Source organism: Esox lucius, chromosome 1, assembly GCF_011004845.1.
Source record: "Esox lucius isolate fEsoLuc1 chromosome 1, fEsoLuc1.pri, whole genome shotgun sequence".
Classification (NCBI taxonomy): domain Eukaryota; kingdom Metazoa; phylum Chordata; class Actinopteri; order Esociformes; family Esocidae; genus Esox; species Esox lucius.
In genome coordinates, this window is record NC_047569.1 from 18,961,940 (window position 1) to 18,979,028 (window position 17,089).

Below are 17,089 nucleotides of genomic sequence, written 5' to 3' on the forward strand. Positions count from 1 at the left end.
TATCCCCTGTACATGTGACCATGAGACCAGATGAATATAATGACCACATGTTTGGTAATTTACTTGAAAGTGTTATGCAGAGTAATGCTGATATTATGACTGATGAATCACTAGAGCTGATGGTACAAATTGTCAACAACCGTGAGGGTGGTGGCCCGTGACATAGAGCAGATTATCAATAAAAAAAGGCATTTATATGTGGCTGTGAATAATGATTCTACATGTTTTTCCGTTTGTTTGATGGATATGTTGAACCCACAGTACACATACAGTGGATATATAAAGTCTACACACACCTGTTAAAATGCCAAGTTTTTGTGATGTAAAAGAATGAGACAAAGATAAATCATGTCAGAACTTTTTCCACCTTTAATGTTACCTAAAATGGGAACAATTCAATTGAGAAACAAACTAAAATCTTCAAGGGGGAAGTATGCTACCAATTATTGGCTAACTTGCAGCTTCCTAACCCACCCATATGTTTTTTTTTTTTACTTTATAGTCAGAATGGCCCACTCATCCCTCATCAGACTCATTTTTTCATGAAAACTCAACGCAATAAAGATTGTGAAAGCAGGTTACATAGCATGGGCTTTATTACAAGCCCTTTAATTTCGATTTGTTTAGTTCCACATTTTAAACCGTTACGGTATTAAACACTACAAAACAATAAAATTTTTCTTACTGAAAATAAAGGACCAGGCATTCTACTTGACAAATCGAATCGCGCTACTTGGTGTCCATCTTGGCAATCCGTGGATCTACTATCTAGAACAGTTGCGCCCAGTGTCCACACGTAGGCCTACAATATGAGGCAAATGTTCCAATGCATGTACAAGACAAAATGTTCTTCAACTGCTTCTGCACTGCAAGCCAATCGCAGCGTTCCATTACAAATGATTTAACTTCTGGTGTATCACAGGGCATTGATCATATTGCACAATTCAATTGAAAAACTAACTGAAATCTTTGAGGGGGAAAAATGAAAAATAAAAACCTTACAATAACATGGTTATAACAACACAATGTTCAATACATATGGGAGTCTGAGTGGAATCAGCCTAAAAATACATCTGCAGAAATCAAATCTTGAAGACCTTTGATGCTCCAGAGTGCCTTGACCCTCGGGATGGTCTTTTTGGCGGTCGTACCAACGCAATTCAGAGAAAGGGAGACTATTCAGTATAACGATGTCTGTAGTCTTCACCCATTCTGCAACAAGACAAAGAATTATCCAATTGGGCATCCAGACATAATCTTTCGAGATTTCAAACCGCTAGACACCTTCTTTGGAGTTGTTAGGGCTATGGTGTGTCCACGGAAAGGCCTTTATCACCACGTTTACCGCACAGGGTCGGCAGTAAGCTGTTCTTTCCCTTGTGTAGATTATGTGCAGAGTCTGGAAACCAGGTAACTGATTGTTCACATACTGATTCAGAAAGATCTTTTACTGGTACCTGGGTTTCTATTGAGCTGGTTAAGGCTGTTGAGAAAGGTTACCGCATGTGAAAATATTCAAAATCTGTGATTTCACCAGGACATCAGATAATCTTTTTGCAGATAACATGACAACATCCTGAAGCACAAGCAGGAAGCCTAGCGGCTTCCCGACATCTCGTGTTTGACGATGTTGCTAAAGAACAGTATATCCATGAATATCATGAAAAGGAAGGTGTGCAGCTTGACAAGGAAAGCATTGTTGAAAACAATGCTAGGGGATTTTTGGCTAAATTGTTTATCCACTACCTTTTTTACAGTAAAATTGGTTATTTCTCTTTCATCTCAGACACAGTTGCGATGGTACAGTGGGGTTACACAAAACAAACACCTATCAAACCACGTAACGGCAAAAAAAAATATTGCAGCATTCACAACTGCTTATGCTAGACTTGAGTTGTATTCACTCTTGGAGAAGGATGGATAGACGTGTACTCTACACAGACACTGATTCAGTGATGGGGATTGGGTGACGCCATGGGGATTGGGTACCCCCACTGGGGCCATTCTTGGGTGACTTGACCGATGAGTTACCAGATGGTGACGGCATCGCTCAATTTGTTAGTGGTGGGCCAAAGACATACGGTTACATAACTGTTAAAGGTCTGACCTGTTTCAAAGTAAAAGGCATTACACTCAACAGCTACAACACAACTATTGTTAATTTGGAGACGCTAACACGACTGGTTGATAACTTCATACGAGGCGAGGGTGGTGATGATGATCACGTCTTTGCTAATGCAAACACAATTGCGAGGGATAAAAAAACATTCACATTGAAAAACCGAGTAGTGTCTAAGTGTGGAATCGAGCTTTTGGGGTCCAGGATACCGTAGAAGTCTACAACGTTGTCAGCCATGGTGTCACACAGCAAGGTGTCAGCCTGGAGTTCAAACTCCGGTTGGTTGTATTTTTGAGACCAATTCGTCCGACTGCTTGATAGTCACAGGTGGTAGGTCTGTTTTTATGCTGTGTTGAGAACTGTGTTAGCTTAAGGTGGGACTTCAGGGTCTTACGTCAGTTGAACAGTCCGCAGTCGCAGTCACAATCTAACCCGCTGACATTTTCCGGAAATACAATGAACAAAATTATAGACGCACATTTTAGAGTGGCCTTTTTTTGTGGCCAGCCTAAGGCACACCTGTGCAATAATCATGCTGTCTAATCAGCATTTTGGTATGCCACACCTGTGAGGTGGATGGATTATCTCGGCAAAGGCGTGCTCACTAACACAGATATGGACAGATTTGTTAACAATATTTGAGAGAAATAGGCCTTTTGTGAATAGAGAAAATCTTTGAAATAAATTTGGAAGCCCTGCCCACCATTGTCATAAATCACCAAAGTGACACATTATACCCTACATTTACTACTACTAACAGACCTCCAGGTTATGTCAGAACTACCTTAGAAGAAAAGAACAAGACGGTAGGCTTCAAATCATGGAATGGGTTAGGGTTAGGGTCTCCAGACCTCTGCAACAGGGTTTGGAATAACGTTTCTGAACAACATTTGATTTCCTTTGTAGAAAGAATGCCAAGAGTCTGTTCAGCGCTTATATATTTGATGTTACTTTGATGTTGCTAACATTTTGTTAAACACAATGGTTTCATGATTTCTTTTTTGTCTCCAAATGTTTGTTTGTTCTAGGCTTTAATTTCAGAGTAAATTAAGACATTAAACTGGATGAATAAAAAAAAAAGATTGATACATTAAGGTGTTCTAAAACATTTGACTAGTAGTGTATTTAACTGAGTGCCAAAATGATGTGAATAATTGGCTTTACTGCTGTCATTTATTTGGCAAGTGTGGTTGTTCGCATCATTAGTGCCTGCACAAGAGTCATGTTTGTCTCATGGTGATTATACATTATGCATTTGTATTTGAGTGCCTTAGACGAGGGACAAAGAAGTGTAAATGCAAGTAAAAATTGTCATCCTGCTCCAGATGAATCAGACTAAATCAATCAGAGACATAGCCAAAGCATTCAGCATGTTAAAATAAACTTTTTGATAAACTACAAAGAATACAGGTTAATTCAGCAAAGGCAGATGACCTGCTAGACCAAGGAATACCTCTACAGTGGGTGACCAAAAAGTGTTCACCATAATAAACAAAAAGAACAGTCCGACAGATCAGAAGCTCTTTCAAGGAGGAAGGTCTGAATGTGTCAGCCACTACTATTTGCAGAAGACTTTGCCGGCGGAACTACAAAGGCTGGACTGCAACATTCAAAAACAATAGTGAGCCTATAGTTAGGACAGACAAAAAATACCAAAAGAGCCTGCAGAATTCTGGAAAAAGGTATTGTGGACAGATGAGACAAATGTTAACATGTAACAGAGTGGTGGCAAGCGGGAAGGCTGGAGCAAAACTGTATTATTTGTAGTTCACTAGTTCAAGATAATTGGTCAGAGGTCTGAATACATTTCCAAGAATCTATAAATGTATATATTCCCAGCAATGGTATTCAGCTTAACTTGAGATCGATAAATAGGCTTTTGGGCATTTTACAGCAAACCAGTCAAAAGAATGTCTTTGTGGCTATTTATTTTTAAGACAATAGCCTACAACTCTGAACATATTTGTATGCAACTCCAGCTGTGAATCACAGACAAAAATCACTAAGACAAGCATTTTTTCCCATGGGCAGATACGAAAATCCAAGTAGGTTATTGCTCTAATGATCTGAGAAATAAACACATTTTGTAACGTATCTGTTTTCTGAGACTGCAGACTGTGCTGGTCAGCTTTTTGGAAACCACCCATTTGGGTTTAGAGCAGAAAAATGACAACACTCATGTAACCATTGGTGACTCAGTTATTACTTTTTTATTTACTGATGAAAACCGCCCAACTCACATGTATTTGGGCCCTGTTATTTTCTAAGGATATTACGAGAGCATAAATAATAGTATTATAACGTTACTAAACCTCAAATAAATCTCAATTAATTTGTTTTGCACAGGGTGAGGTTTGCAGTTGGTTGGTTGGAAAATACTGATGTTCAGTTTGTTGTGGTCACAATATTCACAGCTCAATCTATTGTTGTTTTCTTCACGTAAACTTTGCTGAGATGGGAGAGGGTTGTGACTGTGCCACCCCAATCCCCTTCCACAGAGTTTTAACCAAGGATAAAATCTACTAGTCTCTGAACCGTAACTGAATTCGCCACCACAACTCAGAAAACTAATTTAGGATCACAGGCTACAGGTCCAACAATTTAGTATCAACTAGCTTTCCTTTTCTCCAATCCCTTACTTTCAAGACAGATAAATAAACAAAATCCATATATACTGGGTTAATCCCCCCTCTTTGGAAAGAGGAAATTATTGTATTTGAAGTTATGGCAGCAGATCTTCCTAAAGTGGGGGAAACTCACTGGATTTTTATGCTTGTGTCCTGATCTAAGAAAAACATAGAGCAGCATGGCAGACAAATATATCCCCCTCTGCCCCATACCACCACTTTAACCCCCACCCACTGCCTCAGTGCTATGTGTATTGCAATTTATATATCAGTGAACTACAAAAAAGACTAGGAATCTCCAACGTTTCCTCTGGCTAAAAAAGAGAGGGGAGGAAATTGCATTGACTTAAGCTTCTTTTGGCATCTGTCTACCCTTTTCATTTATTTCCCTCAGTGAGAACATTTGTTCCAGGCTATTTGGTTTAGATACAGTGCTGTACAGTGCTTTATATATATAAATACAGTGGGGAGAACAAGTATTTGATACACTGCCGATTTTGCAGGTTTTCCTACTTACAAAGCATGTAGAGGTCTGTAATTGTTATCATAGGTACACTTCAACTGTGAGAGACGGAATCCAGAAAATCACATTGTATAATTTTTTTATATTTAATTAGCATTTTATTGCATGACATAAGTATTTGATCACCTACCAACCAGTAAGAATTCCGGCTCTCACAGACCTGTTAGTTTTTCTTTAAGAAGCCCTCCTGTTATCCACTCATTGCCTGTATTAACTGCACCTGTTTGAACTCATTACCTGTATAAAAGACACCTGTCTACACACTCAATCAAACAGACTCCAACCTCTCCACAATGGCCAAGACCAGAGAGCTGTGTAAGGACATCAGGGATAAAATTGTAGACCAGCACAAGGCTGGGATGGGCTACAGGACAATAGGCAAGCAGCTTGGTGAGAAGGCAACAACTGTTGGCGCAATTATTAGAAAACGGAAGAAGTTTAAGATGACGGTCAATCTCCCTCGATCTGTGGCTCCATGCAACATCTCACCTCATGGGGCATCAATGATCATGAGGAAGGTGAGGGATCAGCCCAGAACTACACGGCAGGACATGGTCAATGACCTGAAGAGAGCTGAGACCACAGTCTCAAAGAAAACCATTAGTAACACCTCCAGTAAATCCTCCAGGGCACGCAAGGTCCCCCTGCTCAAGCCAACGCACGTCCAGGCCCATCTGAAGTTTGCCAATGACCATCTGGGATGATCCAGAGGAGCAATGGGAGAAGGTCATGTGATCAGATGAGACAAAAATAGAGCTTTTTGGTCTAAACTCCACTTGCCGTGTTTGGAGGAAGAAGAAGGATGAGTACAACCCCAAGAATACCATCCCAACCATGAAGCATGGAGGTGGAAACATCATTCTTTGGGGGTGTTTTACTACAAAGGGGATAGGATGACTGCACCATATTGAGGGGAGGATGGATGGGGCCATGTATGGCGAGATCTTGGCCAACAACCTCCTTCCCTCAGTAAGAGCATTGAAGATGGGTCGTGGCTGGGTCTTCCAGCATGACAACGAGTGAGTGATAGAATTTGTTTTACATTCCGTCACGTAAAAATTACAGACTTTTACATGCTTTGTAAGTGGGAAAAACTGCTAAGTCGGCAGTGTATCAAATACTTGTTCTCCCCACTGTATATATATTATATAATAATTCCTTACAAATATTGTCCAGCCTAATGATTGATTGTGAGGGTTCTAAATATGCTTGCATGGCTCTGCATATGGCAATGTTGATGTTTTCATAAGCAGCCTGGTTCTCCAGTAACATTTCACCACAGTGTATGAAATCAATTAAATCAATGTGAGTATACGCTTGGTAATGTTATACTCTCCTGAGTGTCACTAACTACACTAGCAAGAGTTTTGTTTTAGCTTCAGCTTTTCATAGCATGGTAATGTAGTGTAGGATAAGAGAGTGGACCAGTAGAACAGTTGAGGGAGGCCAGTGCTTTTCTTGGAGACAATAATGGCTCATACCCTGCTGAGTGTACAGCCCATTAACCAATACCTGCACCTTCCTGGGAAATTGCCTCATTTATTTTACGGTGTAAATACTACAGTTAAAGGAACTCATCAAATTGGGGGGGTAACTTTTAGGGTTGGTGTCATCATGTTTCCCTGTTTGTCTTTGATTAAAAACAACAAAAGGTTTATCTCTATTGTGACAGCTGGAGCCAATTGTAAGATACACCCTACCTCCAATAAAATAAAAGTATATGGAAAAATAAACTTGGAGTCTCAAATAATAGAAATAGTACACTACAGTAGGTGAAATTTAACTGCATTACCAGTTTGTGTCTTGTTACGTGACTCCCTCCATTTGCTAATAACTAGCCATGTTTATTTTTGAATAACCTATAAATAATGAATTATGTGTTTTTAAACAGTAATTACTGATTATATATATATTACACATCCTCAATAAATGTTTTGTAAGGTATATATTGTGCATACTAGGTTAGAGGCAGATTTTTTTTTTTATTAATTAGTAAATGGTTTTAATAATGTATATTACACTCACACATATTCTATATGGATTTGTTTTAAGATGTATAATTGAGCTATTTGTTATTACGTTTTAGGACCTACTGCAGCATTCCTAAAAAAAGTGAAGGGTTTCATCCAAACTATTGATATCATAGCCATGTTTTAGAATGTATATTTCTAAAATAATATACATCTTACACAAAAATAAAATCTGACCCTTGTTTTTGAAGAAAAAAACAGTCATTCAAAAGCATGCATGATATTGCTTATTCACATTTACAAGTATACTGTAGGAATAACAGTTACTACAGTTTTGGTAAACACTTTACTGTTTATAAATTGTTTATTCAGGGACCTTGAATTGTCTTCCATTTTACCTGTAGCTTTCCGGGGTGAAAACCTAACTGGCTGTTATTTCATGACAGACCTAGCTTGACATCTCCCGACACACTGAAATGGTTAGGAAGGTCATGATCCCCCAACCTCCTGAACTGCCTCCATTGACACATACATGCAGCCTCACAGAGATGCCCCCAGGGAAGACATGGAAAAGGGGAGGGGGTTGGGGTGGCATGGGACTCTTCCTCTTAGGTTTTGCCCTTTTCAATTGACATAGACACAAATAAATGTACACAGTCTTGTCTGACTGTTTGCAAAATAAAGCCCCAGTAGTCTTGGGTTCTTGAGTTCTTTGTCATTCTTTTATGGCAAAGTTATTTCATCTGGTCTATGTCAGCATGATAGAAATGGCATTGTTAAAACTCATTCCCATCTGTCAGAACCTGAGTTGCAATTGAAAGCCCTTCTTCACACTCCGCTCCTTTGTACTAAAATAATGCTGTCAAAATTCTGCATCTCGCAAGTACAAATGCATCATCTATATTTCCTGGTTCCAAGGAATCCAGAATATTCGGGGTTTAGCAATTTCAGGATGTGCTCTCCAATATGGCACAAACTATTAGAATGTGTCAGAAGCTCCTTTAACTATTAGAATGTGTCAGAAGCTACTTGAAGCTCTAAACTGCTTTTGAAACAAAACTAATGTGTAAACTGATAGCATTGCACTGTCCACCCAATTGTGAAAAGGTATGCAATGTAATGCTTCATATCTCCCAGTGCATAGAGACTAGCTAATAACTAGCATAATTATAAGATATAGGTAGACTGAGCTAAAAGATGATTATTGAAGCATTTTTACTATCAAGTTCAACTTTTGAGCTTTCAGTTAAGGGACAAGGATTTTATTTGTTATTTTATTTGATACTTTTAACTTTTTTGCAATTGCAGTCATCTTCACACAGTGGGGACCTACACACCGGGACTGATGACAAGATCATGTTGCCTCTAAATCCAATGTAGTTAGGCATCTCTTACTCCTTGTTAGAGTGGACGCCCTAACACAAATCTGGAAACTAACTCTGGGGCAGTTACCATTATGAAATTTTGTGGATTATGCATGGTACATCTTTATCTTTAGTTACTATGTAGTGATAGTACAAAAGTCTAAATGTGAAAATCTAATGTGCTCCGAGAATAGCACTAGGCTAAGCATGAATAGCCATAGCTAACAACTAAAGGTATGTTAAGTTAGTTACACGGCTGCCTTAGCAAACAATGTTCTAGTTAGGTATCACTGTTATTTTGACAATATTCTGTTACCTCAGTATCTCTTTCTATTACGTTTTGCCATCATGAGAAATCAAGATAGCGTGAAATATTGGTGGGACAACCTCACAAATACAATTCAAGCGAAAACTGGTGAAAAAATTAAGAATAAAGATATATTTGTGTCTTCATCTAATTTCTTCATCTAATATACGTACATGGGTATTGTCAAATGAAAGTAGTTGTGATATCAGTATTTGGGGTTGAGATGTACTATGCGTGTATCCCTTATTTGCTGTTAAGCCTATTCTCTTCTTGTGGTTGAGTAGTGCAATTCATGGATTAAGATTGTATAGTGTCACTAACACAGAGGCTCGATAATGAGAAGGAAAGAGAGAGGGTAACAGTTTTTGTAGAGAAAGTGATGGTATGAAAATGGGGAACAGGGGAATAATAAAGTTGCCTAACGCAAATGGAGTTGTCCTGTTTTAAGTGTGCAACACCTGCCTGTTGATTCCTCATGCTTTTTTAATGTCATGATCATTTTATTAACTAAACCAGAAGGGTAAGGGGGAGGAGATGAGGGAGTAATCAAACACAAAAGAAAAAACTCTCAGCTCGCAGCTTTGTCTTTGGGGCAACCTCTCAGTGGGGCTGGTGATCATAATGTTGGTGGCCCTGGCACCCTCCATCTCCTGGCCATCTTCCTTCTCAGTCTTGCAACCGTTCCTGGTTCCACATTGCATCTACTGGCCTCGGCCCCAAGGCTTCTCCCTGTGAGCACTCAATTACCTCCCCAGATGAGGTCCCTATAGGAGGCAGGCGCATAGGGGTGGGGCTGGCCCTGCTGACAGTCCCAGGAAGATTCCGGAAACTACCAGCATTCTCTGTTTGGGGCATTGGCGCGAAGCTGCTCGATGGGGTGCGGATGCATCAGCACCATAGTATTAAACCTTTTTTTATCTTACAACCTTGCCACTTTTGCCACTTTCTAGTCTGACATGGTAAATAAGAATTTGTACTTAATGACTTGCCTGGTTAAATAAAGGTTAAATAAAATGATGTGTTCTTTCTCGGTCCCTTCACACATCTGTCATCCTATGATTTGTTCCCTCCCACCATCCATCTACTATCTTTATTTCTCTATGCAAAATTATAGTACTTCTTCCTATTTGTCTGGATTTTCTGATTCATAAAAAAATATCTGTTATACCATCCAGGACACGGCACATCGCCCCTTTTTTCACCCAGTCACTTATAACAGATCTTTAAGGAGAGGTTTGGGCCAATGGTCTGCTCAAATGTTGTCTCTTTATTGTCAGTTATGAGGAGACTGGATGGTGGTATGGTGTGCAGCGCCGGAAACATTTTTCTTAGATCCCCACACTGAAGGGATTAGGGTACAGGAAGCTGAACCTGACATTGCTGACACTAGGCCCCATAGCCACATCCTGCCCACATAACCTTCACCAAGCTGACACTTGATTTGCTGTGACAACCTCTGGCTGATTTATGTCTTGTGATAAGGGAAATTGGGGACGATATTGGCATGAAGAATGTATTGACAAGACACACAGAGGATTGTATTACTTAAAGGAAACCCAGACGATGAACAAACTTTCCTGTGTTAGGCCTAAAATATATAGGACTGCTACTCCTTCTTTCCATCGGCCCATACAAGGGATAAAGTCATTTCCTATTAGCATGCTCAAAGTCTTTTCAAGTCCCATATAAGTGAACATTTGAGATCTCCAAAAGACATGTATTATAAGTATGTGGAGAGCCAGGGGCCATACTAGTTCCTCTGTATATGATTTAAAATTGCAATCTATTGGTTTCCTTCCTTCCTGAAACAGTAGGATAACTGGTAAACCTTTGTGTCAGATATGTGTCCAGTTGCATTGCACGTCAGCATTCCACTGCTATGTTTACATTAAGGATATTGTAGATCAAAGGTTGTATTTCAAGTGAAAAACTGATTAATAAATGACTGCGCAAACTGCAATGTCCTCATTCAAAAGCCTTGAAGACAGAGCACTGCTGCCCTCTGGTGCTATGGAAAAGCATAGTCCAAAACAATTTCCCACTATGAACACACAAAAATGTAGAGAATATAACATTTGCAACAAACTATGAACTTCATTGACAATCACAAGTAATGTGCCTTTTATTGTAAGCTGTTTGGAAACATAGCTTGAAGTAAAGTTAATTATTACAGTTATTTTACAGCCAAGTTATTTCCATGGAAAATGAAACATTATGACATCCATTGAGGTGAGTGGTTTGTTTAAAACCAATATCAGGGAAACAAATGCTGCGTTGAGTGGCAGGGCTTACCCGTTCCAGCATTCATAATGAATGCACACTTCCGTCCAAAAGTCTAGGATCACTTTCCTTGTTAGCCATTTAAACATACATGAAATGGGTTTGAATAGAAAATATTACAACATGAATAGGAAATATAGTCATGGACTTGGTTAGAAATAATGATTTTGAACTGAAAACATAATTGTATCCTTCAAAACACTGCTTTCATCAGAAGTTGGATTGGCTAGATGGGCACTTATCATATGGTCTAGCTGCTCCCACAACAACTCAATAGGTTTGAGATTCGGTATCACTTGTTTCCAATCTTCCTCTGTCAAGCGTCTGTATTCTTTTGCACATCTGAGGTATGGCTTTTTCTTTGCAACTCTGTCTAGAAGACCACCACTAGACTCCCAACAACGTCTGGGCATGCTCCTGATGAGACGGCGGATGGTGTCCTGGGGGATGTCCCAGACCTGGATCAGGGCATCAGTGAGCTCCTGGGCAGTCTGTGGCGCTACTTGGCGGCATCGGATGCACTGGTGCATAACATCCCAGAGGTTCTCAATTGGATTTATCCCGGTACCTGACTGGCTAGCCAGTGGAAGTCTATGCGACCCTCCAAAGGATATGCCTCCCCAGACCATCACTGACCCACCGCCAAACTGGTCATGCTGGATGGTGTTGCAGGCAGCATAAGTTCACCACAGCGTCTTCTGACACTTTCACATCTGTTACATGTGTTCAGTGTGAACCCGCTCTCATCTGTAAAGAGAACGGGGTGCCAATGGCAGGCCTGCCAATTCCGGTATTCTCTGGTGAATGCCAATCGAGCTGCATGGTGTTGGGCTGTGAGCACAGGTCCAACTAGAGGACATCAGACCCTCATGCAACCCTTTGGAGTCTGTTTCTGACAGTTTGGTCAGAAGCATGCACACCAGTAGCCCATTGGAGGCCATTTAATTGGGCTCTGGCAGTGCTCCTCCTGTTCCTCCTCGCACAAAGGAGCTGATTCCAGTCATGCTGCTGGGTTCATGCCCTTCTACAGCCCTGTTCCGGATCTCCTTGTGTAAAGGCCCGTCTCCTGTTATCTCCTCCATGTTCTTGAGACTGTACTGGGAGACGCAGCTGTGATGGGAGATGGTGGTGGTGGTGGGAGATCCACTTTCGCATCCTGGAGGAGCTGGACTACTTGTGCAACCTGAATGGGGTACAGGTCCGCCTCATGCTACCAGTAGTGACCAGCAGTGTATAATGTTGACTCCATATTCTACATCCACTTTCGAGTTTATTAACTTACGTACATTTATTTCATTCTGCAAGCCCGTTGACTTTGTAAAGATACTTGAAAACCATGTACTTTATTATTATTTCATGGCAGCAAAACACCTCCATAAATTCGAGCAGCAATTTATTATTGTTATCCCTTCTCTGCCTGTCAGAATATCTCTAGTGTTTGTCTGTTGTGTCAGATCATTCTTCGACTAATTTTATTTCACAAATGAAGTACTGAAGTAAACTCAACTAGAAGAACAGTATCTCTCCAATACATAATAGGTCATAGGAATCATCAAAACAGTGCAGAATTGTATTCCTTCATGATTCTGGTATTCCTCCAAGATTATGTACCTGTTTTGTTGGCGGTAACTGGAATGTACAAGGAAATTGAAACAATTTGGAAAATATTTATATTGTTCCTATTGTTTTTAACAGAGCAATGTGCACATTATCCTTTGGAACATTTTCCTGCAAGGCGTTTTCAGATGAAAGAAATACAGAGAATTGTAAAATGCACAAAAAAACACATTTAACCATGTTACCTTCTGGAAGCATTTGGAAGCAGCCACTTGCTAATCACATTACACTGGGCAGAAAGGTAGGCAGCATCATTTTGTCAACTTTCCCAAGTAAACAGTAAATACAGAGGCACCAAATCTGTGAGGATTTTAATTTTAACTCTCATTATAGGTTTAGTATGTGGTTTAGCCCAGGTAATTGTATGGGTTTGAAATAGCTGAGAATAGTTGTTTTCTAATAAAAGAAACAGCTGTATTTTTCTGTCTGACGACACTTGAGGAGCTTGAGGAAGGTTTCCATCATGTGGGCGTCCCTCTTGAAGCAGCTAAGCAGAGTGTAGTCCCTCAAAACTGACTCCAGAACCTCAGGCTGTTGGTAATATGAAGCCACGCCATGCTCATAGAAAGAGGTGGTCATCATGCCCTCATCCAACATCTATGATAGACAGGCAGCAGAAAACACAGAAAAGATGGCAATCAGAGTGGGATTAGGAAATTAAACATTAATACATTAATACGAAAGCTAATCAATTATTATTCTGTGAGATGAGTGTACTTCAATGAGACAAGAATTTAAGATTCAGTTCACTCTTTAACCTCTGAGCTGCATTTGAACATGCAGCTCCAAACGGCAGCTATCCTTTTCATATTTTCCACATGCACTATTCCTGGTGAATTTTCTGAACGGATGGTTTGTAATTTTGCATGTTGAGTAATCTTATCCTACACAAACATAGATATCATACAGTTTTTTTATATAAACATATCTTAGCTTTATTGCACCCCTTGTTGAGATGGATTATATGATTTCCTAATAAGCAATCTTTAGAACTGTACCAGTCATTCTCATTGCATTTTGTGCGTGACTAATATTCTACTTTTAGTTGGAATCCAATACAAATTGCTGGTCCCTTTGCAAGCTGGCTGGTGATCTAGGAGTTTCAGACAACTGTTATAGTGTAAATGAGCCTTCAAATAAAGTGTATGTGTTAGAAAGCATTCACTTGGTGAATACTACTTGAATGCCAATGAATTGAACAACCATCTGTAATATGTGGTAGAATACTGTCTTACTTTTAATTTGATGTGTACTAATCCTACAAGTTCAGTAAACATACCATGAAACTGGAGAATTGAAAATCTCCAGTTTAAATTGAAAAGGGTACAGACAGGTGACAAAAAAAACCTGAATGCTTGACCCATATAGTGAGGGGGCCCGGAGGTTCTGTTATACTGTGGGGGGCATTTTCCTGGCATGATTTGGGTCCAGTTATTTCCTTAGTGGGAAAGGTCACTGTAAATCATTACAAAGTCTGAGTGATCACATTTATCCTATGGTGAAAAATGTCTGTCCTGATAAATGGTCTCTTCCACAATGAAAATGCCCCAATCCACAGGGCATGAAGAGTCACTGAATGGTTTGATGAGTATAAAAAGTACATGAATCATAAGCTAAGGCCTTCACAGTCAGCAGATTTCAACCCAATGGGAGATTTTGGAACAAGATGTTATGCCACCACCATCATCAAAACACCAAATGAGGGAATATATTTAGGAAGAATGGTGTTGACTCATAGAATCTATGCCAAGGTGCATTGAAGCTGTTCTACCGGCTTGTGGTGACACTTAACATAGTTTTTTCTTTAATTTGTCACATCTTATCACATTTTATCCCCTTTCTGATTTTCTCTGTTTATGCATATTTCTTTTGCTAGATGTTTTCAGAATTTTAGTCAAGGGTCCTAAATCTGGCAACAAAAAAAAACTACATTCCACTGTATTGATCCCACATCAAAGGTCAGTCATGATGGTATTAAAGTAAAGTTTTGAAGTTGCTTTGCTGCATAGGAATCTAGAAGATTTACCATCATTGAAGGAACCAAACATTCTGCTCTATATCAGATAATTAAAAGAGGATGTCTGGTGATCCATATGCTGAATTTGAAGTACATCTGCAGAAAGACAATACATTTAAAGAGTTGGCCAAAACTAAATATAATTGAGATTTTCTGGCAGGACCTGCAATTTATGTTTTGTACTGAGAAACCTACAAATGTCATTGAGTTATGCAGTTCTGCATGAAAGAGTGGGCCAAAATTATTCCACAGCAATGCGAGTGTTCAACAGCTACAGAAAGCTTTTAGAGCCAGTCATTGCACACAACGAGTTATTAAGTGTTACAGGGCGCTCATAATTTACAAGAGGAACTTGCAAAACTTTTTTTACTATATTAATAAAATAAGTATTCAAATTGTGTGTATTTCTTCACTTGGATGATCCAGAGGAGGAATGGGAGAAGGTCATGTGGTCTGATAAGATGAAAATAGAGCTTTTTGGTCTAAACTCCACTCGCCGTGTTTGGAGGAAGAAGAAGGATGAGTACAACCCCAAGAACACCATCCCAACCGTGAAGCATGGAGGTGGAAACATCATTCTTTGGGGATGCTTTTCTGCAAAGGGGACAAGACGACTGCACCATATTGAGGGGAGGATGGATGGGGCCATGTATCGCGAGATCTTGGCCAACAACCTCCTTCCCTCAGTAAGAGCAATGAAGATGGGTCGTGGCTGGGTCTTCCAGCATGACAATGACCCAAAACACACAGCCAGGGCAACTAAGGAGTGTAAGAAGCATCTCAAGGTCCTGGAGTGGCCTAGCCAGTCTCCAGACCTGAACCCAATAGAACATTTTGGAGGGAGCTGAAAGTCGGAATTGCCCAGCGACAGCCCCGAAACCTGAAGGATCTGGAGAAGGTCTGTATGGAGGAGTGGGCCAAAATCGCTGCTGCAGTGTGTGCAAACCTGTTCAAGAACTACAGGAAATGTATGATCTCTGTAACTGCAAACAAAGGTTTCTGTACCAAATATTAAATTCTGCTTTTCTGATGTATCAAATACTTATGTCATGCAATAAAATGCAAATTAATTACTTAAAAATCATACAATGTGATTTTCTGGCTTTTTGTTTTAGATTCCGTCACTCACAGTTGAAGAGTACCTGCCAAAAAACCTGCAAAATCGGCAGTGTATCAAATACTTGTTCTCCCCACTGTAATAAGACAGTGATCCGATATTCCAGGATTATGGGGGACATTTATTAGATCTAGAATATAAACAGTACAGGCCAAATGTTTGGACAAACCTTCTCATTCAATGCGTTTTCTTTATTTTCATGACTATTTACATTGTAGATTCTCAATGAAGGCATCAAAACTATTAATGAACACATATGGAATTGTGTACTTAACAAAAAAGTGTGAAATATCTGAAAACATATATTTTAGATTCCTCAAAGTAGCCACCCTTTGCTTTTTTGATAGCACTGCAAACACTTGGTGTTCTTTCAATGAGCTTCATGAGGTAGTCACCTGAAATGGTTTTCACTTCACAGGTGTGCCTTAATTAATTATTGCAATTTCTTCCCAATATTGAGATGTGCGTTTGCCACAGTCCAATGGTTTAATAAAGAGGCTACATTTAGGATTTATATACACTGTAATATCAGATAATATCTTCAGTACTAGTGGAAAAACAGTGTTTCACAATATTTACTGACCACAAATGAAGTGGGTGTGTACAAAACCATATCATAAAGAAGATTAAGTTAAAATGCACCATTTCTTTTTTCCAACAGAAGGCGCACCAGCTTCTGCTGGCAAATGAAAAATCAGCACTCTCCCACTCTCCCATCAACTTCACAAAGCCACAAGATTATCTTCCCTCAAAGAAAAGAAGACAGCAGCAATTGAAATCAGTCATTTTGTAGTTGCTAGTATTGTATACATTACACCAAATTGCTGTTTAAGTGAGAAAACAAGCACTGAATTGTGCAAGTAATCATTGTGACATCATTTTACTGATAACCCGAGCACAATTTCGCAAATGACCCATATTTTTGGATTAGGTAGGCATATCATTTGTTTTCAGTTAGGCTGTCAAAGAAGCACTCAACTCTGAATATTTCCACATCACCCCAGAAAGCACATTTTGCCAAAGTTGGCCACAGATCAAGGGATCGGATTCGCTTTCACTTTCACAACGTCGAAAGGAGGTTGGCGGTGGGTGTAAGAAATCAAATGGAACATTGTAACTGTCACATAATTGACAGAATTAGATTAGAC